The 27,500-nt window shown below is 35.4% G+C and overlaps 1 long non-coding RNA gene across 1 annotated transcript in view; it reads left to right on the top strand.

Annotated features, from left to right (window-relative positions):
* LOC136855105 (uncharacterized) overlaps positions 1–27,500 on the top strand; it is a 493,988-nt gene that overhangs the window by 79,317 nt on the left and 387,171 nt on the right. Inside the window, exon 3 of the long non-coding RNA XR_010857899.1 lies at positions 15,258–15,327. This is a non-coding gene — a long non-coding RNA (uncharacterized lncRNA). The remainder of the gene's footprint in view (positions 1–15,257; positions 15,328–27,500) is intronic.

The raw sequence follows: 27,500 nt of genomic DNA, 5'->3' as shown, positions 1-27,500 counted from the left end.
TTTGCCGGGTCTTGTTTCGTGTGCAACCTAATTTTGGCATCCTATTTCTTGTCTATATGGTGATCTTATACTCTTAATTGCTTTCTTTATTCTTACCGAAGATCCTACTTTCATCTAAGAATTCTCACCTCCATCCGGGGCGTATCCTGATTGCCTCGGAAAGGAGGTTCCTCAAGGGAAAAGAGTTTCTCCCCCAGCGATTGTTTACTTAGCAAACTATGGACAAGGAAAAAGAAGATTAGTTTTGTAGAAGAACAAAACAAGCTGCTCCCTCAAACCCAGTACATTTCGCACTCGGATGGACAGAAAAAAAATAAAAATCATAGAGTATTTTTTTCTTCGAACGGAAAGTGAACTCAATAGGGCCTCGATTTGTTTTGTTGAATGATGTGTTTCTTACATCGCTCCGGATATTGTAGCAGGTGAGGGCACGTTGCTTTATGTCTCGAAGGATATTTTTTGAGCTTGTTGATTGCCAGTAGAAGGTTCTATGGAGATTTTGGGTGAGGTGAGGTTTTTTGGGTTGGGGGTGGGAAGAAGGGTTGGGGAGAAATAGTTAAAAGGGAATGATGATGCATCTCTCTAATAATTGCATTAAGCTGCTAACAATTTTATGTTATGTAATATCATGCTGCGCCTTAGATTAAGTCTTGTTATGTTTACGCCCAGAATTATTGAGAAGTTATCAATGTACGTTAGACTCAAGGACGAGAATGTCTTAAAAGTATATCTTAGTTTAACCAGACCACTGAGCTGATTAACAGCTCTCCTAGGGCTGGCCCGAAGGATTAGATTTATTTTACGTGGCTAAGAACCAACTGGTTACCTAGCAACGGGTTACCTACAGCTTATTGTGGAATCCGAACCACATTATGACGAGAAATGAATATCTATCACCAGAAATAAATTCCTCTAATTCTTCATTGGGCGGTCGGAGAGTCGAACGCTGGGCCAACAGCGTGCTAGCCGAGAGCTCTACCCACCCTTCCAATAAAGAACTCAATCTTAAGATTTACTTGTAAATCCTGCCCATTATTTCATTTCTCTGTTAGCATCCTGTTCCGTCTGAGATGAATTGAGCTCACTGTAATGTGTCGACCATAGTATCTCTCTCACAACTGTAGATCTATTTTTTCATTTTCTATTACACATTATTTGGTGGTACTGTGTTAGGTCAGGTCTAATGTTGGGTTCTTTTGGACTGTGCCCGATTCTTTGTTGTAAAGGCTCAATATCCTTCCTAGAGTAAAGAAACCCGGACCTTGGGATTTAAATCTTGATTTAATTACATTCTAAAGGGTTGATCTTTATATTATGTCAAAGGGAAGCGAAAACTAGTAAATAAAAGGAACAAGGTGTGTTAAAAAATTCTTGTCACTTCGTTTTTCATTTTTATCCAGGCTCTGCGCAAAAATGTTTTTACTACTTATAGGAAAACCATGATATCAATAAATAAAAAAAAGGAACAGTTATTTAAATACCTCAATTTACCCACTGACCTAAATGCTACAAGGTAAAATAACATCACTTCGTTTGGTACATGTAACAGAACAGAACCTCATAATAATAAAAAATTATTTCCTTAAACACATCAAACAACAGAGCAACATTACCTTTTAAGAAGCAAATAAATAACGCTACATATCACTACATAATCTCTTTAGAGTGTTATATAACAGAACGACTTCATACGATCCACAGAGACTAAACCAAAACCGCGGTCTGCATAACAAAAGGCTTCACCTTTTCGCTCTTGAAGAAAAAATTTCTTTTTAATTTTTTTCTGTTTCCTTCCGCGATTCTTTCTTTCCCGACCGAAAGTTTCTGCTCATCCGAGCGAGAGAAATAGTCTGGATGTAAGAGAGCTGTTTCGATTTCTTCTGAAACATTTTTTCCTTCTCTGTAGTTTGTTCCGTCAACAAACAAAAAAGAAAAAAAAAAACCCTTTTCCCATAACACCTTCTTGAGGAGACAATCAAGATCCTTCTCAGATGGATGCCGGCTTAAGGGCAGGATAAGGGTGGGGATGGAGACTGAGAAATGGGATGTATATTGTGCTGCTATCGTAGAGGGAAGACGTAGAATTAATGAGGGCATTGGCATATGTGATGCAGGGGGAATGAGCTGTATGGGAGGTAGGGTTCTAGAATATTCTAATGAGTAGTTCCGAGCTACACACAAGGGCTCTTACAGGAAAAGTATATAGACAGGAGTACAGGTAACAGGGATCAGTGATCAACCTTCAGAAAAAATAAAAAAAAGAGTGTGGATCATCTCAAAGGTAAAAAAGTATCCTTCCAGAATAAGTGACAGCGGAAGAGTATCGTTATCGAAAACTTACTGGTACAAGGAACTCTTTCTTATTCTAAGCTTAATCCCCTGTTGGGGTCGCAGTTTTTAATGAGCCTTCTCCAGCTGTTCCTATCTCCAACGGCTCATCCTTTAATTGGTTTTGACAAATGTTTTACGGACAGACGCCCTTCCTGGCTCAAAAATTCCTTGTTTATCCGGGCTTGGGACTGGGACTGAGTTGGCCTGGCTCCTTGTGAATAAAGGTTCTAAGGAGCCCTGTGACCTTTCCTTGACCACAGATAGGACTACAGTAGTACCATTTAGAGATGGGTCGCCTGGTGGGTGACAGGCCACTATCAAACCACAGATCGTGCAAATGCAAGGACAGTGCTCAGTCACTTGACTTCTTGTATCCATATACACAAAAAACAAGCATATGTATACAGTACGTATATACTGTATATATGTATGTATGTATGTATGTATGTATGTATGTATTAGGTATGTATATATAATAATATATGACTATTTATCACATCACCGTGATTCATATACAATCAGAAAGCTACAAACGTCCTTTAATATCCAATTCACTCTACCTCGGAAGTAATATATTTTCATATATATGTTACCGAAGGGAATTTTAGTTGATAATAAGTCCACCGTCCCGTGAGGTTGAACCAGCGACGGACGAGGAATCAGGACTACAGTGACACACTAACCAGTCGGCCACACTGGTTAGTGTGTCACTGTAGTCCTGATTCCTCGTCCGTCGCTGGTCGACCCCACGGGACGGTGGACTTATTATCAACTAAAAATTCCTCCTTCGGTAACATATATGAAAATATATTACTTCCGAGGTAGAGTGAATTGGATATTAAAGGACGTTTGTAGCTTTCTGATAATAATATATATGTCTCTATATAATAATATATAGATGTATATATATAAATGTTTATACATGTGTATAGCGTATATATACACATAAGTGAACATAAATAAAATATTTGTCGTATTCACAGGTATCCTGAGGTGCAATCCTGTGGTCTCTCACGGGACGCGTAAAAACCCCAGTAAAAAGTTTTATATTTCTTCTCGCAACGAGAAATGAATTTCAAAGAAATGGAGAAACAAAAAAATATTCTTTTCTTTTCGTCGAGTATTGCGAATGTCACTCATTTGTCGAATTATTTATGATTACGACCATTTCTCAATTTAGCTGTGATTGGAATATTTAAATAGAGATGAATGGATATTAGTTTTATTTAGGACTTTCATATAGTTTAAATACCCTTTAGGATTAATGTAAAACACACAGTTAATAATGAAGTATATAAGATATATGGAATATGCATGTGTAGAATAGACATAAATACATACAGTATAGAAGTATACATAAACACATACATATGTGTGTGTACGTGTGTATACACACATATATATGTATATGTACATGATTACAAGTGTTCCTTACTTCATGTACGCGGCAACATAAACGTAGCAGGTCAACGCGACTTCTCAACCGAAAACTTGAGCGACAGTCGTTATCAGTAGTCAAGATTATTGTTCATGACGAAACCCGTATAATCGCTTTTGTTTTTGGTCGAAAGTTTTCATGATTATTTTCTCTTTTTCTTTTCTCTTATTAAGCACATAATCAAATCAACTTGTATTGTTTCTCTCTCTGTCTCTCTGTCTATCGGCTTCAATAAAGTAGGTATTGTGGCGCCAGTTTTAGTAGTCATGAATCAGTCAATCATATATACATATATGTACGAGTATATATACAATATATATATATATACATTATATATACTGTATATATAGTATATGTATATATATATATATATATAATATTTATACAAAGCATCTCAAAATTGAATCTCAAAATAGGAACAAAGTAGCTCTACCTAGGCTAGGCCTGAAGGAAACAGGAAAAGCAGAGAGAGAGAGAGAGAGAGAGAGAGAGAGAGAGAGAGAGAGAGAGAGAGAGAGAGAGAGAGAGAGAGAGAGAGAGGAATTGGCCACCAGGCCCTTAATAAGACAACAGGAAAAGAATTCCGAGGAACTAAAAGAAACCCCTCAACACATTTGCAGAAGTAACTGTACCACTGGCATTGTTTTTATTTCCATTTCCAAGAGTACGAAAGTGAGACGGAATTTAAAATGAAAACATAAATTGTTCCAGCATGAAAACTTCAGCTGGGTTTATCCAATGCCCGGATCGCATGACCACCGCTGGGAATGGAGGAAAATGTACGAATGGAGTGTTAACTCTGGCAACACGCGAAAAACCCATGATTACGAAAACAAAAGGATATTCTCTCTCTCTCTCTCTCTCTCTCTATACTCTCTACTCATTGTATATATATATATATATATATATATATATATATATATATATAGTATATATATAATGTATATATGATATACAAACATTATATATATATATATATATATATATATATATATATATATATATATATATATATTCTGTATATGTATAACTGAATCATGAAGATATGGAACGTGATGAATGTATAAATAAAGGCTAAAGCCTTGTGGCATTAGCCTTTGATTATATATATATATATATATATATATATATATATATATATATATATATATATATATATATATATATATATATATATATATATATATATATATGTATATATACATATAATGTATATATAAATTATATGTATGTATGTACTATGTATGTTTACTATGTATGTTTTCGTGAAAACACAAAAGCGATTGGTCGACTGCTTGTTTTATTCCTTCCTCCAGTTCTACGACTGTATATACATATATATACAGTAGTCGTAGAACCAGTCGACCAAGCGCTTTCGTGTTTTCACACTTCCTCAGGGTCAAGTGATACAAAAAACCCCTATTTGTTAGAGAGTCACCTCTGTGGCAGCAGTGCATAAACATAAAAACTACCGTACAATTACTTAAGAACTCATTGTCTAAAAATATTGTTTACAAGTAGTTAGTCCAGTTTGCACATCCCTGGGCTGTTGTTGATCAAATCAACTCGATTTTTTGTTCTCCGTAAAAGAAAACTGTTGAGGTGGCTATTTCTGTCCGTTCGCCTTCAGATCTTAAAAACTACAAAACTACTGAGAGGCTAGAGGGCTGCAAGATGGTATGTTGATCATCCACCCTCCAACCATCAAACATACCAAATTGCAGCCCTCTAGCCACAGTAGTTTTTATTTTAAGGTTAGGGTTAGCCATGGTCGTGCGTCTGGCACCGCTATAGGTGCCAACTACCCAGGCCACCACAGATCGTGTGGTTGCATTCATTCCCGTGTTGAAATAAACTACTTGCAGTATTCCCTGTTCTGACATGATATTTATGTTGTTTTAATCTTATTTCGAGATCTTTGCCACGCTGTCCCACAAACTTTTGATTACACCGGTTGCAAGGGATCTCATAAATGCAACCATTTTTCTGTAGAGGGGAATTTCGTCAAGGGATGGTCATAGACTGGCTGCAATATGGTAAAAAAAGGCTTTTCATATTAAAGTCACTTGTATGACCAACTCCATGAGAAGTTTTCCTTCCCCTACAGAAAGCTCTGTCAATAAAATCATAGGGGTACTTAAGATTTTTGGCAGTCTCTCGGACTTTCCGAAGCTCAGCCTCGAGATCTACAAAAAGAAAAGACAACGAATTACTGAAAGAATTTGTACACGTTACAACGACTTAGGCGGCAGGGGTTGTTGAACGTGGGGACAGTGGGATAAGCGGGTGGGTGGTTTATGCAGCATTGAATTAATACAATTCTTCAGTTATAGGCTACTTGTCCCATCAGTCTCTTTGGTCTCGTAATCTGAGAAAATCAAGATTTTTTTTTCAACAATTAAGCCGCTTCCATTCATGGCTGGTGGCTTCAGAGGAAACGAAAAACAACAGCCCACTGAGTTGCAATATTTACAAAATGACAGCTTACGTCTTTCTGCATATTTCATTCACTCCAGGCGCCTCAGGTATGACGTATTTTACTGTAGCCTTTATCCATCCCAGAAGGGAGTGGTGTATCGCACACCTAACAACCCCATTGAATACTCATGAAGATCGCAACTGCCTCTTTAATGGGTTTCTGGTGTTGTGGGTTTCTGTGGGGCTCTTCTCCTGATAGAATAGCCTCTTCTGATGGTTTCTTGCCACCTCTCGGTCAAGAGTTACGATTTCAGTGTGCTTGGGAATTGTTTCGAAGGTTATTTTGTCTTTTTTTATTTGCTGTTGTTTTGTTGTCTTGTATTCTGTTTTGCTTTGTTCGATTTTTCTGATTCTATTGTCCAGTTTCCTCTAGTGTTACCCCTTGGTGGCGGTATTTTTCTGTTATTTGAAAAATTTCTGGGCAAATTAAAGTCCTTTTTTATGTTCATATAACTTTGAGCGCATCTGAAACATCTGATGATATAAACCATGATGATAAATTTCATCTTTATAATTAACTTATAGAGGTATAACCTCTGCTAAGATAGAGTAACGTATCCAGAACTTATACCATTTTAAAGCACATTTAGTTAGGCAATAAGATGAAATCATACGGTATTATGACGTCATTGACCATTGCATCCAAAACTCACAACTGGAGTGTTTTTCTCAGTCGAAAATTCGCCTTCTCTGTCATTTTATTATAATATAAAAGAGTTCTGTTAGAGCTGTGTTACAAAAAGGCAATATATTTCATCTTAGGGGATTTTATTACCCTAGAAGATTTTATTACCCTAAAGTTTTTTCTGTTTTATGACGCTAACATTAATCACAGTTCCTTCCTCTTTCACCGTAGAAAATAGGTTTCATAATGAACTTAGTCTACCATTTATTAAGTTCTTTAATTGCATAACTAATGGGTTTCTACTTTGGAAGTGATGTATTACGAAAAGCCAAAATGCATTAAGAAAGTTTGCTGTATTTGAAATACTAGGAATTTTGATCAGGGGAAAGTGACTGACTTCTTACAATCTTCAATTTTCGTCACCGGACTACGACGTCATTCATTCATCCCACTCCACCACCGAGCATATACCCCCAAATTGCTCTATTTCAGTCCTCTATCATTTTAACAAATGTCTATGCACTTGATATCAGATCTACTTAAGGGCAGTTCGTCCTCCTCTGTGACTTATGGTATTTGAAGACAATTTGCGTCAGGCAGTTTCGACTTGGGGGAAATTTACTGAAATCTCTTCAGTGATTGATAGTCTGGGATGACTTCCAGAGTAGGTGGGTGGAACGTGGAGGAGGTTGGGGTAGGGTAGGAGGTGGAGTTATTGTTGGGGGGGGGGAAGGTTTGGGGAAGGTGGTCTTGATATATGATATTGATTCTGTCTCTTTATTACCTATTGTTCAAAGGCAGTGGGAGAAAATATATAATCTATCTTTTTCTCTAGTCCACCTTTCTTTTTTTTTATTTGAGAGCTGGAAGGGGAGACGTATCTACTGTCTTTTTCTTTCATAATTCTTTTCTGAGCAACAACGGGGAGAGGTATGGCTTCCTCCTTTGTAATCTACGACATCAAAGGCGTCGAGTAGTGTTCATGATACAGATTATGTCTCATGTTTGACAGATATGAGAAATAAAAACATTAATACATTTTCCGTGTTCAGATTAGCCAGTTTTTACTGTTCTTTAAATTAACCATTATTTTAAAATTAGAACCTGTCTTTTAAATGGAAAAAGTGGAAGTTTTTCTTTTCCACGACAGGCTGTGGAATGTTCTCGAAATTCTTCCTTTATCTCAGGTTCGTATATCCTTCCTTTGTCCGGGGGACTTTGGTTGAAGAAGTTGGACAGTCGAGGGAACGGAGGGAAAGACAAGGGCCTTCATCGCATCTTTAACGTTTCCATTAAGTTTTGGGGAGCGGATGGAAGACCTAATGTTGGTTAACTGAATTGATTCGATTCTGGTTGTGATTTAATTCTATTCATTAATGTTAAGATATGAATATTTGTTTATTTTATATGTTTTATCTTTATTTCAGCGGTTTTTTCTCTTATATTTTCTAATTTTCTTTTTATAAACATTTCATTTTTAGCTGTTTGTTTGGTAATTAGGCAGCCCGTACATAATAATAATAATAATAATAATAATAATAATAATAATAATAATAATAATAATAATAATAATAATAATAATAATGTGAGTAATGAAAATCCACAATTATATAGTAAAATATATTACTAAATGAAATAAACAGACTTTCGAACACCGGTTTGATTTTGTGTAAGCCCCATAATACTAACTACCACGACGATTTGTTATTATTATTATTATTATTGCTAATAAATTCACAATTTCGTGAAAAACAATCTGAATAATGAAAATCCACAATTATATAGTAAATATATTACTGTGTAAAATAAACAGACTTTCCAACACCGTTTAGTATTAACGTTAGCACAGATGAGGAACACCGTTCAGGTGTTCGAAACTCTTTGTTTATTTTACATAGCAATGTATTTACTATATAATTGTGGATTTTCATTATTCAGATTGTTTTTCACGAAATTGTGAATTTCTTAGCAATAATAATAATAATAATAATAATAATAATAATAATAATAATAATAATAATAAATCCTCGTGGTAGTTAGTATTGTTAGTATTATTCGCATTGCCACACAAGCCTCAGAGCCATTACACAACAAAATCAAACCGAAAACAAATATACAACATAAATATTTTTTCCTTTTCCGTTCTGTGCCCTAAATTACGACCCTTGATAAAAAATATCAACCTTAAAACTTTGTAAAACTTATGCTGAAGTTTTGTCGAGATAAAAATAACTTTTTGAAAACAAGTAAAAAAATAAAAAGCAAATAAACTTGATTTTTTTCACAAAGGAAAACAAATCCCACGACTAACATTTATTCTCCTTTGGAAATCCCTGTGGAAGCTTTCTTGTGTAGTTTCTGCTTTATTATGTAAAAGAGTCTATAAATAATTCAGAACAGTGTACATACATACAGTCACACTCACATACACACATGCGTGCACGCATACACACACACATATATATAAATTTTATATTTATATTGTACTTTGATAAACATGGCTTCAGAGATAACATTACTGATTATCTACATTCTTAATTCAATTCCTGACTCGTGAATGTAAATATAGAAGAGATTAGTTCATAAAGATGAATGCAACGGATGTTGGTGGGCTGAAAGAAGTGATGGATTACAGAATTTGTGAAGTAAGGAGGAAGCAGGGTGTGTGCAAAAGACTGGGACAAATTTGGAGTGTGTGTGGAAGCGAAGGGTAGAATATATGGCAGGATGGTTGAGCCATCTGCCTTTTATGGAAGTGAAGTGTGGAACGGCGGTGATTGAGAAAACTTTGAATCTGTTGAGATGAATATTTAAGTGGTAAACGTTGGATTGAAAGGCTGACATACTAAGGATTGGTAAAGAGGTTAACAGGTGACAAGATGGATTAGTGTTTTGAGAAGGTTCAGTGATTATTTGATGATAAATAATTTAGCGCAGGGTGGAAAGAGGAGAGGGAAAACTTGGAGTGGAAGGACCTTAATAGTCACTGCAGATGAGCCATTTTTAGTTGGTGCATGGAATGCCTTATGTTTGAAAGTTTTCTGACTGGGGATATTGATAATTTAGTTGCTAAAGAAGTGAGCCCTTTTCAGTGCATTCCTAGTTTCACTTCACTGCAAACACACCACCAGTCGCCACCATCTTGTGTGCTCTCTCTCGCTTCCATCCTGTTAACCCCCAATTATCCCAGTACCTCTTCCATCCCATGCCATGCAACATTTTCTCAGTTTTCTCTCCTCCTTCCCAAAACTTCTAAATTATACATACTTTAAACAACCAGTCATCCTCCAGTCTCTCTACTTTGATACATATTAATATAACCCCTTCACTGGGGATTTGAACCACTAAAATAGTAGGCTAATGCTTAACCCCTTCAGCTGAGTGGATTAAGCACTGGCTTACTGCTTCAGCAGCTGGCAGTTCAAATCCCAAAAGAGGAGATTATTATTAATGCCTGCTGTCAGGCGACATTGCCTGTTTATATCATGTACTCTAATACATATTTTCAATTTCCTCTTCATTTCACTACATTTGCAGATTTTAACTTTTGCAACAGCTCTTTACTGTCACCAAGTAATACTTCACTATCAAAAAACATCAGCCACTCCATTTTCCATTCAAGGCCCATTTTCTTATGCCCAACTTTGCATCTGTCCATTCTATAACTTCTCTTAGTATTCCTCCCAGATAAAGAAGTTTTACACCAAACCAGTCACTCTGACTCTGCATCTGTCCATTCTATAACTTCTCTCAGTACTTCCAGATGAAGAAGTTTAACACCAAACCAGTCACTCTAAGTTCTTGACATTCTGGTACAAGCGTCACCTACACCATGAATTCGCCAAGTTTTTCATACAAATGACTTTTTTCTCCATACTCCTTCACGCTACTTCCATTTCAGTGCTTTCTCCAGTTATACGCATGCGTTTTATAGCATTTTCCTTCCCAGGTCAATTTGCAGTTTCATTCTATTCCATCTAAACTCATATTAATCTTTTCCTAAAAATCCTTTGGCTTTTTGTATGGGAATTTGCAAGCAAAATCTGCCATACACCCTAACGAGAGAGAGAGAGAGAGAGAGAGAGAGAGAGAGAGAGAGAGAGAGAGAGAGAGAGAGAGAGAGAGAGAGAGAGAGAGAGGGGTTGCTACTTGTATAAACTTTGCATACTACTAGAATTCGATAGGAATATGGAGCATTCGTAATATCATTTTATATCTATAATTGGAACTTGACATAACAGTAAGCCAACAGAGAAATTATTTATCCTCCAAAAAGGAAATATTTTAGTGCCAACAGCCAAATCGTAATGAACAATTCATTTATGAAAGACCCAAATTAGTGTGTTTTAAATAAAACCTGGTTTTTATAATGGTTATTGGCTTCGCATTTTATCTTATGCGTTACGTGAGTTATCGATGGAAATATTTTTGCAACAGCCGCGACTTCAAAACCAATGCGAAAATTTAGGGGGGAAAATTCTGATTCATGGCAACTCACGGTGTGCGAGTTGCCGATGACGTTATTTTTTTTTCTTGCCGCATCGCTTCGCAAAGCGAATGAAATAAAAACAGGCAAAAAACTGCTTTTAAATCGTGGAAAACATTTCACTTAGCAGAGAGAGAATTGGTATTATATAATTGCATCTGTGAATCAGAATTTACACTCTCACAATTTTAATTACGACATTACAAAGCATATCGGGAATAATTTTATTCTTACTTTTTCCAGACTCAAACCTTGAACAGTTTTTATTTTTAAAGGTAATGACCTTGTCTAACCTTGGTATTATATAATTGCATCTGTGAATCGGAATTTACACTCGCACGATTGTAATTACGACATTACAAAGCATATCGGGAATAATTTTATTCTTACTTTTTTCCAGACTCAAACCTTGAACAGTTTTTATTTTCAAAGATAAAATGACCTTGTCTAACCTTGCGCGATGCTCCCAGTGCATATCTGTTTGATATCTCTGATTTGGGCAGGTGAAACTTGGTTTATTTCATTGCTTCTTAAAGCAGTTTTCCTCCAATCTCTCTGTTTCAGTCTCCTACCTTGCCAATAATATAATATAGTGATTGTACTCAACAGGTATCATCATTCATGCTCAGAAGTAAGCAACAATCCGTCTGAGAAGGATTACATTATATAGGTCTGGCTAAGTCTGCTTCTTCCAAGTCGTAACTTCAGATTATTTTGAGACAACCATCCTTATATGTAGTACTGCTTCTCTACCTCTGATATCTCTTCAGTTTATGCATCTTGGCGGATTTGAATCAGAGGCATTCCATAAAGTAAATGTTAGCTGTTTTCACTTCCAACTTGAAGTCATTTCAAGTCCTTTTGTAGTCACGTTCTCCGCTTGTTTTACAGATACTATTTTGGCCCTTGCGATTGAGAACTTCTTCATTGCCTGTCTTTTCGACTCTGTCGTCCTCAGGCCTGAAATTCTCACAAATACAGTTTGGAACAAACAAACTCTTTGGTCAAGGCTCCATAGCATTCACTTCGATATGCGGAATTCTCAGCCTTCCTCTATAGTTCCCCTCACTTTTGATTATGCTTTCCCAGAAATCTCGCTCGCACCTTTAAACACAGTCCTGCTGACTAACAGACAAGCAAACAGACAATGAGGCAAACAGGTAGGTTAACAGACAGACATAAAAACAAAACGAAGAACGTAATCTCCTTGTCTGAGGTCATAAATTTCCTCTTCTTCTTCTTCTTCTTCTTTTCTTCTTCTTCTTCTTCTTCTTCTTCTTCTTCTTCTTCTTCTTCTTCTTCTTCTTCTTCTTCTTCTTCTTCTCATTTATTTATTTATTTATTTATTCCCTCCTCCCATCTCCCCAAAAGAAGGAGATTGCAAATTGCAACTGTCAGTGATAGATTGCCGAATAAAAACTTCGCTCAGAAGTTTTGCATAAGGGTGACATGGAAATTCGAAAGCGATATGATGGATTGAATGGATTGCTGGGAGAGAGAGAGAGAGAGAGAGAGAGAGAGAGAGAGAGAGAGAGAGATATATATATATATATATATATATATATATATATATATATATATATATATATATATATAGTGTGTGTGTGTACGTAAATAAGAGATATATAAACAGACAAGGTTGCACAAAGAGAGAGAGAGAGAGAATTCATATATATATATATATATATATATATATATATATATATATATATATATATATATATAATATATATACATATACATATAAAGTTATATATAGACAAAATATTATACAAAGAGAGAGATATATTCATATATAAATATATATATATATATATATATATATATATATATATATATATATATACATACATAAATAAGAGATATATAGACAAAAGAGATTGCACATATATATAGAGAGAGCAGTGTATTATTTTGAATGTTGTTAGTAGTTACCGTGCTCAGTGTTTGTAGGTGCAGTTCTCGTACTATTGAAATTATTATTAATATTATTATTATTATTATTATCATTATTATTATAATGATAAAGAAATAACAAACATAAATTTTTAAAATTAAGTAGGTATGATTAAATGACGATATTAGGAAAAACAAAAATGTGAATAAACACGTAAGCGATTGTCATCTTCAAAGATGAAATTTGTTGCACCTTAGTGAAGATCTTTGCCATCATTTGCACCTATTTACTACAGCATTTTCACTCCTTTGTGGTTCCGAAGCCATTAAATAAAATCACCCTTCTTCCGGAACTGGCAGGAGACTGTACTGATGATAGACAGCCCCTTTTTAAACCAGTTAAGAATGCCGGGACCTTTACCTAAGGAAAAATTAAAATAATAATAATCAGAGCAAACGTGAAGGCTGGAACTTGATTGGTAAAAGATTCGAATCACCGCAAAACGATGCAAATTCCTTTTGAAAACTTTAGAGCTAGAAAAAAGGTGCAAGTGCAATACACTCCGGCGAAAACATGACGCCAAAATGCAACTACCGGGTGCAATGAGGTGCTAAAAATGCAATGATCAATGCAGAGCCATTTAGTGGAAGGCCCAAAAAAAAAAAAAGATACGCAGGCGGAATGTAATGCGGGTGTAATTTTCCGTGTGCGCTTTCACTGACTAGATTGAAAAAGTAAAGGTTTTTTTTCACGATTTTTTTTTATTGCCTATCGGGAATGTTGCTCGTACAGCAGTTTATATGTACATTACATTTATGCTTCTGCGTTTGAGTCTGTGTTTATTTCTGTTTCTTTTATTATATCCGGATGAATTCAAGTTAATCTTTTATGTTATTCACTGCTCTAGGGGCGTTCGGACATCACCAATTTCTCAGTTACTGTTTTATTTTTGTTAATATTTATTCTGGTGACGTACTTATTTTTTTATTGTTTATATATATATATATATATATATATATATATATATATATATATATATATATATATATATATATATATTTATATCATTTAAATGAATCGTTGATTTACCCTCCGTACAAAAGTTCCACAACATTAGGCGCTTCATATAAGTGAAAATATTATAATAAACATCCCTTTCAGGTTTGAAAAAGTCCACAGTGGTCGGCGAAAGCTCACAGTTTTTGTAATATATTTCACCAATTAATGTGGATGTCATTGGGTAATTTTCCTACCTACTTTCAATGCATTAATTATTTTTTAACTTGTACTTTATATATATATATATATATATATATATATATATATATATATAGATCTATATTTTTATTTTAATATATATTTATTATATATTTATATATATATATATATATATATATGTATATATATATATATATATAATTTGTTCGGTATTTATATTTTAATAATAATATCAAGATTAAAGTAAATATTTTACTTGTGAAGCTTTCGAAGTTAGTAACCTCGCCATCAGGATGAAATTGATAAAAACAATAGAAACTTTCAAATACAATGAAACAAATTTTCTTACTTAAACTGTAATTTACTAAATTAGCAAACTAAAACGAAATACTGTGAAGTTAAAAGAAAAATATAAATTAACAGGAGATCAGAAAGTAAAGCTGTGAGAAATGAAATCTCGTCAGAAACTACAAACGAAATTCATACATAAAACTTCAAAGCTATAATTTCAAAATGATCGCTTAACATGGCCGCTGCTCTGCTGGTTGTTCGATCAGCGAAGTTGATGAACATTAGGCATGATCAGCGCTTGGTTGGGTGACGCCGGTGTCATATAAGCTCCTGTGACCATCCATATAACGTGGGTCTTGGGCTAGCAACTTCATTCTCAAAAATTAATGGGTAGAAGGGAAGGGGTGCACATTTTTAGGCCCTCAAAATGCCCAGCCTGGTAGTCTACAGAACCCAGCGTTTGAACTTCTTACATTTTCCTCGTTTATTCCAGGACAACGGCTCTAGCGTCGAATACGAAGCGGACGAACAGTTACAGAAGGGATAAATCTCTCAACGATTCCGTGAGTAGTGTTAAGAGAACGTTTCCTTACTGATTTTCCTCCAGATATTCCAATAAATACCTGGTGATTAGGATGTAACAGTATCCCCTCTCGTGTTAAGTCTCGGGAGAATCGTTTTATAATTTTGGATAGAATAGTATATTTTTCTTACTGTATTGCTCTCGTTTTCTATTTCAGGATGTAATAGTTTTCCATATCACATTTTCCTCCATAGGTTTTCGTTTTCTATTTCAGGGTATAACTGTACCTACTATCCTTTCTTGTTTGATATCTTCTTAATTCAGGAGATTAAGACATCTTCATATATTAACGCTTGTGATACGAAAGACATCATTCTCGTAAAGTTAATGGAAAAAAGATATGATAAATAACCGCCCGAAGGGAAGGCTATGGGGACAGTATTTCGTTTTCTTTTGTGGAATAAGTGTATACTTTATGTGAGACAGCTATCCATAGTCCCAAAAAGTCAGGATGCTGTTTACTCGGTTATTAGATGACTTAAATATTTTTGTTCCACTAACCTGTTTTGTGATTGCATAAAAAATAACATCCGGGTGTGACGCCCCTGCATACACGAATTTGGGTAGAAGAGACGGCTTTATCCTTGGCAGGCAACTCTTTTAAGGGAAGGACACTCCGAAATCACACTAATGGGTAGAAGGGACTCTTTAGTTTTGGTAGGCAACCCTTCCAAGAGAAGGCTACTCTGAATACAAACCTTGTTCTCCAACCTTGGATTGTGCCATAGCCATTGTACCGTGGCCTTCCATGGTCTTTGGTTTGAGTTCCCTTGCCTGAGAGTGCAGTCAGGCATTTATCCTGTTTTTCGTTTACTTTCCTGTTTTTTCGAAAAGTGTGTAGGACTAACTGATGAGAAAGCAAAATTTGCTTGGTGGATTATCAAGAAAGTGCCTTCGTCTTTACCCAATCTTTTCATTCTGAGTGTTTTATTTCTAAATCCATCCTGACTGCCCTCCCTCAGTTGTTGTGGCAAACCTGGCGGATTTCTTTTGCCTTTCAAGGTGTGATGGCCCCACCTTGTCGACCAGCTGCTTCCGGCGCTTTTTTCAATGACATATGATGACGTTTATTTATACTCTCAGCAGAATTTTTGTAAATAATGTTGTTGTTGATGGTATTGTTTATTGTTCTGTTGATTTTTACAATGTTACTGTTGTTATGAGTCTGCTTATTAGTTTTGATACAGATTTTATGTTGTTAATATTAATTCGTTCGGGAGACATTAAGCTGAACCCTGGGCCTGTTACTCATTACAGTAAGAAAAATTGCAAAGTACTTTACTCAAACATTCGGGGCTTAAGGTTAAATTTTCTTGATCTCCAGTGTTGTGCCCATAACTAAAATATGATGTTTTTATCTGCGACTTGTAAGCCAAAGGTTGAGTTTTTAATCCCTGGGTTTGATGGCCCTGATTTTATTTATCGTTGTAACATCCTACACTTGCAAGGTATGGCTGTATACACTAAATCAGGGCGACCTATTTATTCTCAGAAAAATTTGGAGTGTAGTTGCCACAAAGTTCTTTGTTTTAAAATTTTCAGTAAGTTCTACAATGTTTACGTATTTGCTGTTTACTGCAATCCAAATATCGACGATTCTATATAAGACTGTCTTTTGGAAAGGTTTATTATGGCTTAGTTACAGGTTTCAAAAGCTTCATCTGTTATTTGTGGAGACTAATGCAAAGCACAGCGAGTGGCTAAATTCAGATTCCACAGATCAGTATGGCTGGTCTGCTCTTGAGTTCTGTGTATCCTCCGATTTTGTCCAGCTAATTGAGGAACCCACGCACATTTCTGGTAACAGATTAGACCTCATATTCACAGATGTTCCAGCTATTGTGAAGCCCAAGGTCTGTGAACGTATAGGCACTTTTGATCATTGCGCCATTGAGATGGACATATCTGTCAGGCAGTATATTCTTAATTCCACCATTGGAAAAACGGTCTGGCTGAAATTCAGAGCCAATTGGGATCGCACTATTGAAGCTTACCAGGCACTTAACATTTCAGTTGCTATATTAGGTCCTGATCCCAAGAAGTTAAATGAAGTGTTGATGGCTATTTTAGTAAGATATGTCCCTAGAAAGGTCATCAAATTTAGGAGAAATGACCAGCCATGGTTTGATGATACACGTAGACGAGCCTACCGTGACAACAGACCAAATTCAATGTATGGAGACGAAATCGTTCAAATGAAAATTACATCATTTTTGTTGAGTCTCGCCGTGCTGCGAATAGAACTTCCCATACAGCCGAGAAAAATTACAGTAATTCCTTGAAGAGGAAAATTGAAGGAATTACTTAGCTTCATGTGTGGTGGACCAAACTGACATCATCTGTCTTCAGGTCAGGCTCGTCTTCCATTCCACCACTACTAACAGATGATGGTAGATTGGTTACTGGGTCTAGGGAAAAGGCTGAACTGCTTCATCGAGCTTTTGAAGCTAAGCAGTCAGCTGAGGATGTTCCTCTCTTTGATACTTGTCATCCTGAACCTATTCTTACAAAACTTGCATTTCGCTCTAGGGATGTTAAGAAAATTCTGGATAATCTTGATAGCTGGGTGGAGAAGATCCTGATGCTTTCTTCCCTTTGTTTTTTAAAAGAGTTTCTAGTGTGTTGTCTTCCAAGATTACTAGATTTTATAGATTATATGTCGATGTAGTATCTTTGTGGATGAGCGCAAGCTTAGAAGGCAGTGCATATTACAAAGAGTGGCATATCTGCAGACTGCAGTAACTGCAGGCCAATCTTTATTCTCCCTGTACTCTCCATAGTTGCTGAAAAACTTATTTTTAAGCCACTATATAAGTATGTAGAATCCAAAGGATTGTTAGCTGATAGTCAGTGTGCATAAAGGAAGCAGTTAGGTACCTGCGATGCTCTTTAAGACTTGACATGCCATTTGCAAAGGAACTTGATAAGGGTTTTGAAAGGGTTTTGAGTGTAGAGTAATTCAATTAGACTTTAGTGCTACTTTCGATTTAGTAAGTCACAAGGCACTTATTTATAGACTTCAGAATCTAGGAGTGGGTGGATATGTTTTAAGATTACTTCAAGATTACAGGTAGGCAGCAGCGAGTTGTTGTGGACGGGATCTTTAGTGAACCAAGACCTATTGTGTCTGGAGTTCCATAGGACAGTATTCTTGAACCACTGTTATTTTTAGTGTATACAGTGATATGGTTGTTGGTCTGGAAAACAAGTTTGTTCAGTATGTCGATGATGAAACGCTTGTAGGTGCCCTCAGCCTCAATCGGGACATGGACCGGATCAGCGAATGGTGTAGTCGGTGGGGTGTGAGGCTGAACAAGAGTAAAACGAAAACACTATTGATTAGCAGCTCTCTTACAGATTTCCAACCCCATCCTCCCCTTCAGGTGAATGAGTCTAAAGCTTTAACTATTTTAGGTGTAACGTTTGACTCACATCTGACTTTTGAGAAACATCTAATGAAAGTTTCAGCAAATGCCGCACGAAAGTGGGGTATTGTTTGTAAGGCCTCATATATTTGTAACAGTGATAAAGCCAGTGCAACCTCTTTTAGGTCATTACTTCCTTTACTAGAATACTGTTCTCCGGTGTGGATGTCTGCTTCTGCCAGAGACTTATCTCTTAATAGGGTGGTTCGTGGTGGTAGGTTGCTGTTTCCTAATAGTAGCAGTTATGACTTGGACCATCGACGGATTGTCTTTTGTTTGTCACTTTTTCATAAGCTATATTTCAACAGAGATCTTTCACATTCACAATTGATCCCTGACCCCCTTTGTCTTCCGAGAGCAACCAGATTCGCTGAACAGCGGCACCTATATGCAGTAAATGTTCCTCGCTGTCGAGCTTCTCAGTTCCAGAGGTCCTTTATTCCTCACACAGTTAGACTGTGGAACAGCCTCCCAGATGATGTCGTGCAGTTGGTACTTCATAAGTTCAAGCGAAAATGCAATGCATTACTACCCTAATATTATTCTTCTTGCATTTTAATACATTTTATCTATTTATTAATTTATTTTTCTCTTTTTTAATAAGTGGGGTCTCCTCTTTCTGTATTTCCCCTTACTTCCTCTTACTTCTTCCTAATGAACACCATATTCTTTGGGCTTGTTTCATATGAATAGGTTTCATCTACTGAATAATAATAACAATAACAGATATTACCAGAAAATAACAGCTTAAAACTAAATGTGTTCAAAGCAACGAAAACTCCCTTTCTACAATTATCTTGGCCACTCTGACTCTGTAAACGTCCTGCTCTTTCAAACGTTTGTCTGTGTCTTCTTCTTTTTCTTCAAACGTTTAAGTCTCTGAGGAAACGATTACCCAGAATGTCTTAGGAGGACGAGATGAATGGGACATCTTCACATTTGTCTTGAAACGTTGCCTTGTTATTCAGGACGAGGAAGAGACGGGAAAAGGTTTTTCTTAGACACGTTTTTGATGTTTCGGCTAAAGATCTGTCTAAGAAACTCCAGCTTTTGTTGTTGCTGAACATATTGTCTTTGAAGATTCTGTGAGTGTATGGGCATTCAAGATGCCGTTCTCTCTCTCTCTCTCTCTCTCTCTCTCTCTCTCTCTCTCTCTCTCTCTCTCTCTCTCTCTCTCTCTGCTGATTTTGCCTGTGTCCCTTTCAGGTGCTTTCGAGACAGTATCCTCATCAAGAACAGCAACACCAATAATAATAATAGTAATGATAATAATAATAACTAAGTGTCAATACCGTTATTAAGGAGAAATATTGTAATAACGGTAATGGCATGCTGGAAAAGGTCTACCATTTTCATAACCTCTGTTATGACATAATAACAACGGTAATAGTAGCAGTAACAGCTGTAAACTAAACTGAGCAGTAAAATGTCGACTTACACCTTTCCTCTTCTCTTCTCGACCTTTTAGAGGTTATTCGCCCCTTTATTTGATGGCGTGATTAGTATCCCCTGCTTATTCTGAAAGAAAGTTTGTAAAATCACTTCCAGAAGCTTTTAGTCGAGAAAGGAATGTTTTGTAGGAATAAGAAAGGAACGGTAATAAAAGTAATTACGGTATAGTGAACCAAAGAGGGGCAATGGTACCTTGACGCTAGTTCTATGGAGATCGAATACACGTGTATATAGCCTATATATATATATATATATATATATATATATATATATATATATATATATATATATGTGTGTATATATACATATGTATAAACATATAAATATACATACTGTATATGGCTCTCACCAACAAAGAAAGTAGTGCTCCATCTACAATCGAGGCAGGACGATACTAACACTTGCGTGACACAATTGGTGGTTGGTAAGCACACACATATATATATATATAATATATATTGTATATATATATATATACATATATATGTATGTATATATATATATATATATATATATATATATATATATTATATATATATATCGATCTCTCTATAGAACTGGTCGGTTACACGAGTGTTTATGGCATTCAAAATGTATAAGAGAAAAGCTGACAACAGATAATTGGGGTTTGTATTAGATTTAAAGTTAATTGAGAGAAAATTGGTACTGATATTGGTGTGTTTCAAGTTCGATAACTGTTAATGAATGTTTAATAGACTGTTAAATGGCTGCTTTTATTCTGCCTTTGACTTTATTTTGACAAATATTTCATTTCCATTTCATTGCTGTTGTTTGCTTCCGTCGTTTGATTTATATATATATATATTATATATATATATATATATATATATATATATATATATATATATATATAGTATATATAGAAAGTTTTTTTTATATATTTCATAAGGAAGATACACGAAAACCACACATCTCTAGGTTGTCTTTTTTTATAAACGAGCTTTCGTAATTTTTTTTACATAATAACTGCGTCAAGACTGCGCATAAAATAGATAAAAACGCTAATAAATGAAATCTTAAAAAAACCTTGTAAGAGATAAAGATTAGGAATAAAATAAATAAAGGCTTAGCTGATCTAGAGGAGAGACAGTAAGGAACTTAATAAAATCAAAACACTACAGTAGGAGGTTAAAACAAATACAATGGATTAGAGGACGTTTTATTATATAGCAGTGGCACTAGCTGCTTTATAAACATTGTTTCATGGATAGTTCATCATGTAAGGGCAGCAGTATGACCGATGATACAAAACATTTTTTCTCAATGTAGATTTTTCATTGATTCCATTACGTATAAGTCTTACGTGATTTAAATATGGAGTTCACTATCCTAGAATCTTTATTTATAAAACAGCTGGTACTTACCATTGTTAAACACTCGGACGTCCTCAATTCCATTGTAATTGTAATTGTCTTAACTTTCCTCCTGTGGTGTTATGTTTCGATAAGTTCCTTGCTGTCTCGCCTCTAGTTCATTTGAGCTTTTATTTACTTCATTCTTACTCTGTTACTTCTTATTCTTACTCTGTTAATTCTTATACGTGTGTTTTAAGATTTTATTTAGAAGTGTTTTTAGTTTATTTATGTGCAGTCCTGAAGATGAAATTCTGTAAAAAAAATTACGAAACGTCGGTAATGCAAAAGACAAACTGAAGACTGTTGTGTACTGATGTGTTTCTTTGTGCTCTGTATTATTTTATACATATATATATATAGTATTATCCTATATATCTGTATTATTTTATACATACATACATATATGTGTGTGTGTGTGTGTGCATGAAATATATGTATAGGCCTATATATATATATATGTGTGTGTGTGTACATAAAATTATATATATACTGTATATATATAATATATATATATAGTTGCTCGCTGGGTGAGCGGGTTCCGTTCTCAGCTACCACTGTGTTGGTCGCGAGTTCGAATCTCCGACCGGCCAGCGAAGAACAAGAGGAATTTTTTTCTGGTGATAGAAATTCATTTCTCGGTATAATATGGTTCGGATTCCACAATAAGCTGTAGGTCCCGTTGCTAGGTAACCAATTGGTTCTTACCCACGTAAAAGTAAATCTAATCCTTCAGGCCAGCCCTAGGAGAGCTGTTAATCAGCTCAGTGGTCTGGTTAAACTAAGATATATTTATATATATATATATATATATATATATATATATATATATATATATATATATATATATATAAATTCATATGTATATTTATGTGTGAATATGAATATATATATATATGTATATATGTGTATATATATAATATATGTATATACATATATATATATATATGTATGTATATATATGTATTTACCATCATAAAGATGACACCAAAGAAATACTCTACAGCAGTCCCTTTAGGAGTGAAAAAGTAGTAACTAGTTTTTGTTATCTAGTCTACGAAACTCCGAAGTGAAAAGAATGAAGAAGAGATACGTTTCATGACCAACGAGTGATATAAAATTTGGCGCGAGCAGGCCGATATCTTGCTTTGAAATCTTTCCGGTAAAAGAGAGAAAAGGAGATACGAAATGCCTTCATAAAAATGAAAAAAAGGAAATTAAGTTAGCTGCATTTATCACTTCTGATATCCTCCCTCCCTTAGATATCTTTGTTTACGATTTGAAATTCTTTTTTGATCTTTTTGTTTCGCTTTCCGTTCCAGAAATACCTTCATAGGCAACTCGAAAGGCCGATGAGTTGCCATGAATGAATAACATTCAGTATTTTTCTTCTCTGCGGAGGAAGTGTCCTCATCGGTAACTCGTGGAAACGCGCGAGTTGCCTTCAACGATTTAAAAAGCAAAACCGATACTTGCTACAAAAATCCCGTGCACGGAGCGAAGTATTTTGGAAGTTCACAAATGAATTGTTGATTATGGTTTCTGGTAATGGAACTGAGATTCTTTTTTATTTTATATTTTTTTCATTATTATTATTATTTTTTGTAATGGGGTTGCTGGATGGGATGGGGTTGGCTGTGGGGTTGGTTATTTTGAGGAAGACTTATTGTTACTAGTATCCCAGTGTACAGTTATGATCACAAATCAGATTCAATGCAGAATAATGTAAAATGTCATTTTGTATTTTATTTAACTGAACAGCTAATTTCTTTTATTAATCAAAAAGATAAAATATTCAAGCTTTTTAAAAAATAAAACTGTATTACATAGAAAAGAACACTGCTTAAGTACGATAAATGTTATCTGTTTTGTCCTGACTTCTCCATGTATCCAGTTTAAGCTGAAAGATTTTAAGCTTAAACCTTCGTGACACTAATTCTTTACATCTGTCTATTATTCTGGACACAGCCAATGAAAGAGAGATTACCTCGTTTTGTTACTCTTTTATTCATATACCTTTTTATCTACGTGTCCCTCTCTTGTCTCCCTTCCCATTCTGTCAAACTATTTATTTATCTATTGGATGGGCGCGCAGGCACACACACACACACTATATATATATATATATATATATATATATATATATATATATATATATATATATATATATATATATATTATATATATATATATGTATGTAAAGCTCTTACACTCTCTCTGCCTTTATTTCTCTCTCTCTCTCTCTCTCTCTCTCTCTCATTGTGCTTATCTCTCTCTATGTTACTTATAAATATGTTGCTCTCGCCCTGTAAACATTTATTTGACAACATCCCAGTCTCTGTCTACTAATATATTTCTTCTCTCCTTTTCTCTCTCCCTGTGTCTGTCTGTCTGTCTGTCTCTTTCTCTGTACATTCATTTAACAACGAAAGAGAAATGACAGATTGAATGGATTTCTGAGAGAGAGAGAGAGAGATTTTTTTAAATAAATGAAGAGAAAGAGAGAGAAAGTTTTTTAAATAAATCTCTGTCTAAATTTATTTGAAAGTTATTTAACATAACTCTTTCTCTCTTTCTACATTCATTTATTTAAAAATCTCTTTCTCTCTCTTTCTCTCTCTCTCTCTTTCTCTCTCTCTCTCTCTCTCTCTCTCTCTCAGAATTCCATTCAATCCGTCATTTCTCTTTTGAATTCCCATGTCACCCGCATGCAAAACTTCTGATCGAATTTTTTCCTCGGCCATCTATCAGTATGACAGTTACAATTTGCAGGTTCTCTTTCCTTCGAGAAGAAGGAAGAAGGGTATGAGATAATAATAATAATAATAATAATAATAATAATAATAATAATAATAATAATAATGTGAACTCCAATTTATGAAAAAGGTTTAAATGGCTAATTTGGCAAAGAAGTTTCTATTATTAGAAATTTGAGGAAAAAGGGAAGTATCTACGGAGAATTTAAGAAATAGAAAATGAGTTATATAGGAAAATAAATGGAAAAACAAACATATGGTCTAATAAACAGTAACACGGGAGGCAATGATGCATTATGTTTTAATGTAATATTACTGCCTCTCTTAAGACTATTTTACAGTCTGCACTGAGAGAAACGCAAGTTTAGACTTATGTGAAATCGTTATATGGCTTTGCAAAGCGAGTAGCACGCATTATCACCAGATGTCAGAATGTCATTCACCCCGACTTTCCAAAATTGTCTGCCTCAAAAGGTGCATTCCAAATAATACGCAACAAAATACTAACACAAACGCGCAAGCTAGTGGAGAGAAAGCTCAGCGTGACCTCTCAGTAGTGCGGACAGATGCACACTGCGTTTTGTGTGGTCCTAGAGCTAGTTTGATCCTGCCACTCTGTGGTCAGGGTCCCCCCCCACCACTCCCCGAAACTCCGAAATCCCCTCCTACCGGGGAATTCCCCCTGGTTGAGAACCACTGCATCTCTTCAGGCGCACGTTCTCAAGGAAGTACCAAAATTCCGTTAAAAAAATGAATATATTAATGGAAACTGCAATAGGATTTGGGAATCTGGTGTGAGTGGTGGTTGGTCTGAACGACTCTTGAGGAGTCAGCAGAGTGGAATTGTTAAAGTTACGGACGATGGCCAAATGGGATGTCTGCCAACGATGTTCTGTATCTTAATGACTTGTTGACAAAGAGGAGACCAACTTTCCCGGTCAGTTCGTTCATAATATAAAGATTTCGAGAGGCTGAAACATCCAAAATGGAGTACGTGGACTTAACGCTCTCATCTCTGGAGACAGGAAGTCTTTTGAAGAATACATCGGTTTCTGCCAGATTTTGATGGTATGTTTATTTCTTGATTAGGAAAGCTTTGTGGCGATGGTAATGTCAAGTGTCCTCAAATATTCAGAATGATTAATTGACCGTGTTACCTGTACAAAGTGATACGATACTATATGATGAAGTCTTAATTTTACTAGGAAACATCTTTATCCCCTTTGGTTTTGCAACAACTGACCAATTCCACACTTGTCTTCAATTTGACTCAACTTCTTTGCACACTGTGAGAGAGTGAATAACTGCATTAAGGTTAGAACAGCCTCAAATTCTACACCCTTATTTTAAAGACTCACTACTGCGTTGTCAGTAAATACTGAAATCGGACACTAATCTGTGCAACACAACAACACAAGACAAAACAGGCCTAGACTCATAAAAGAAACCAACAGTTGCTGATCCCTTTATACAAAACCCTTACTGTTAAGCGAGTGAGAATCAGCACTAAAATCAGTTTGAACAGGCCACGGCTCAGGTTGAATTGGATACTACTATTACTAGTTGGTTCTAAAAGAATATCGCAAGCACTTACTTTTTACCTTTAAGGATTCTGGCTGTCAAGAAGGAAATGTTTACTTTTTGGCTACTTAAATTGGGAATGAAAGATCAGCTTTCTGGGAACCGAAGAGGGGAATAATTGACTAATTCCCGCCATCCGGGAAAAAGATACTTGGAAGACAAAAACCATAAAACGCTCTGAGTTTGGACGAAGGGACCCTTGACGGCTTTCCAAAATAATGATATAAAAAGTAGTTCTGGGTCATTTTCCCCAAACTGTCCAGGTTATCCTGGACTTTTTTTTTTATTTCTTTTCTATTGTTTTCTGTTATCGTCTCTGATTAATTCGCATCTTTTGCTTATGAGATCCACATTTTTTAGATCGTCCTCTCTGATTGGATGAAGGCTTCCCATTATGACTCAATCTTCGTAAATTATGTTGTTGACATTGGGACGAATCTCCTCGTGATTGACAATCTCTCTCTCTCTCTCTCTCTCTCTCTCTCTCTCTCTCTCTCTCTCTCTCTCTCTCTCTCTCATGAAAGAAAGCAAATTGCTTTCTTTTCCTGCTTTCTCATTAACTCCTGCTTGATCTCGTTAGAGCTCCCGTATTCTTGACGTCCCAGTCCCCGTTAGGGGGTAGTGCTGTCAGTGTACCTCACCCGGTGCACAGTAGGCAATATTTAAGGTTCTTAGCAGCTTCTGTTCCGCTCCTTGCTTCAACACCTTTTATTGCTTTTACTGTATCTCCGTTCATATTCTCTTTATTCCATCATTTCTTTCCACCTTCTCCTAACTGTTGTGTCAACATTGTATTCGGCACTGAATGACCTCATAGATCCCAGCGCTTTGCCTTTGGCCTAAATTTTGTATTTCAGTTCCAATTCCGATGTAGTCCAAAGGAACAATTCAAAAACTAAGTAGTTTACGGGAATAGAAATAAAAAATTAAATTAACTGTAATACTTAAATGCCAACCAGATATATAAGCAGTTTACACAAACACATACCGTATATACACGTACAGACATATGTATGTGTATGAATTAGCCCCTTTTCCCCCCTCAAAAAAATAATGGAACTTTTCCCAGCAGTCTTTTGGGTATCTATAGTTATAAATTTAAAGCAGTACTGTTACTTTTAAAATCTCATGCTCCATTGTCTCGACTTCATCTTTACTTCCCTCAAATAAATTTTCTGTTTAATTCACTTATTTATTTAGTTATCGTATTTGTGGATTTATTGATTTATTTATCTGTTTATTTATTTTTAGCTGTGTATTATTTTCTGTATTTATTGGGATCTGTCTGGGAAGTTAATTCGTTCATTGGCTTCTCCCAGACTGATGGGTTCTTAAGCTGAAAACTATTAATTGTATTATTTAATCTTTCTTCATTGTTGATAACATTTTCCCCCCTTGTTCTTGTTATGATCTTTATTAGATGTTTCTTTTATTATTATTATTATTATTATTATTATTATTATTATTATTATTATTATTATTTTTACTATTAATTAATCCGCCACCATTTGCTAGTTTATTTCTCTCTGCAATAGGAAATAAATAGTCGGAGATTGCAAGAATGAT

This window comes from Macrobrachium rosenbergii, chromosome 30 (genome assembly GCF_040412425.1).
Source record: "Macrobrachium rosenbergii isolate ZJJX-2024 chromosome 30, ASM4041242v1, whole genome shotgun sequence".
Lineage (NCBI taxonomy): Eukaryota > Metazoa > Arthropoda > Malacostraca > Decapoda > Palaemonidae > Macrobrachium > Macrobrachium rosenbergii.
This window is presented reverse-complemented; position numbering and strand designations above follow the sequence as displayed.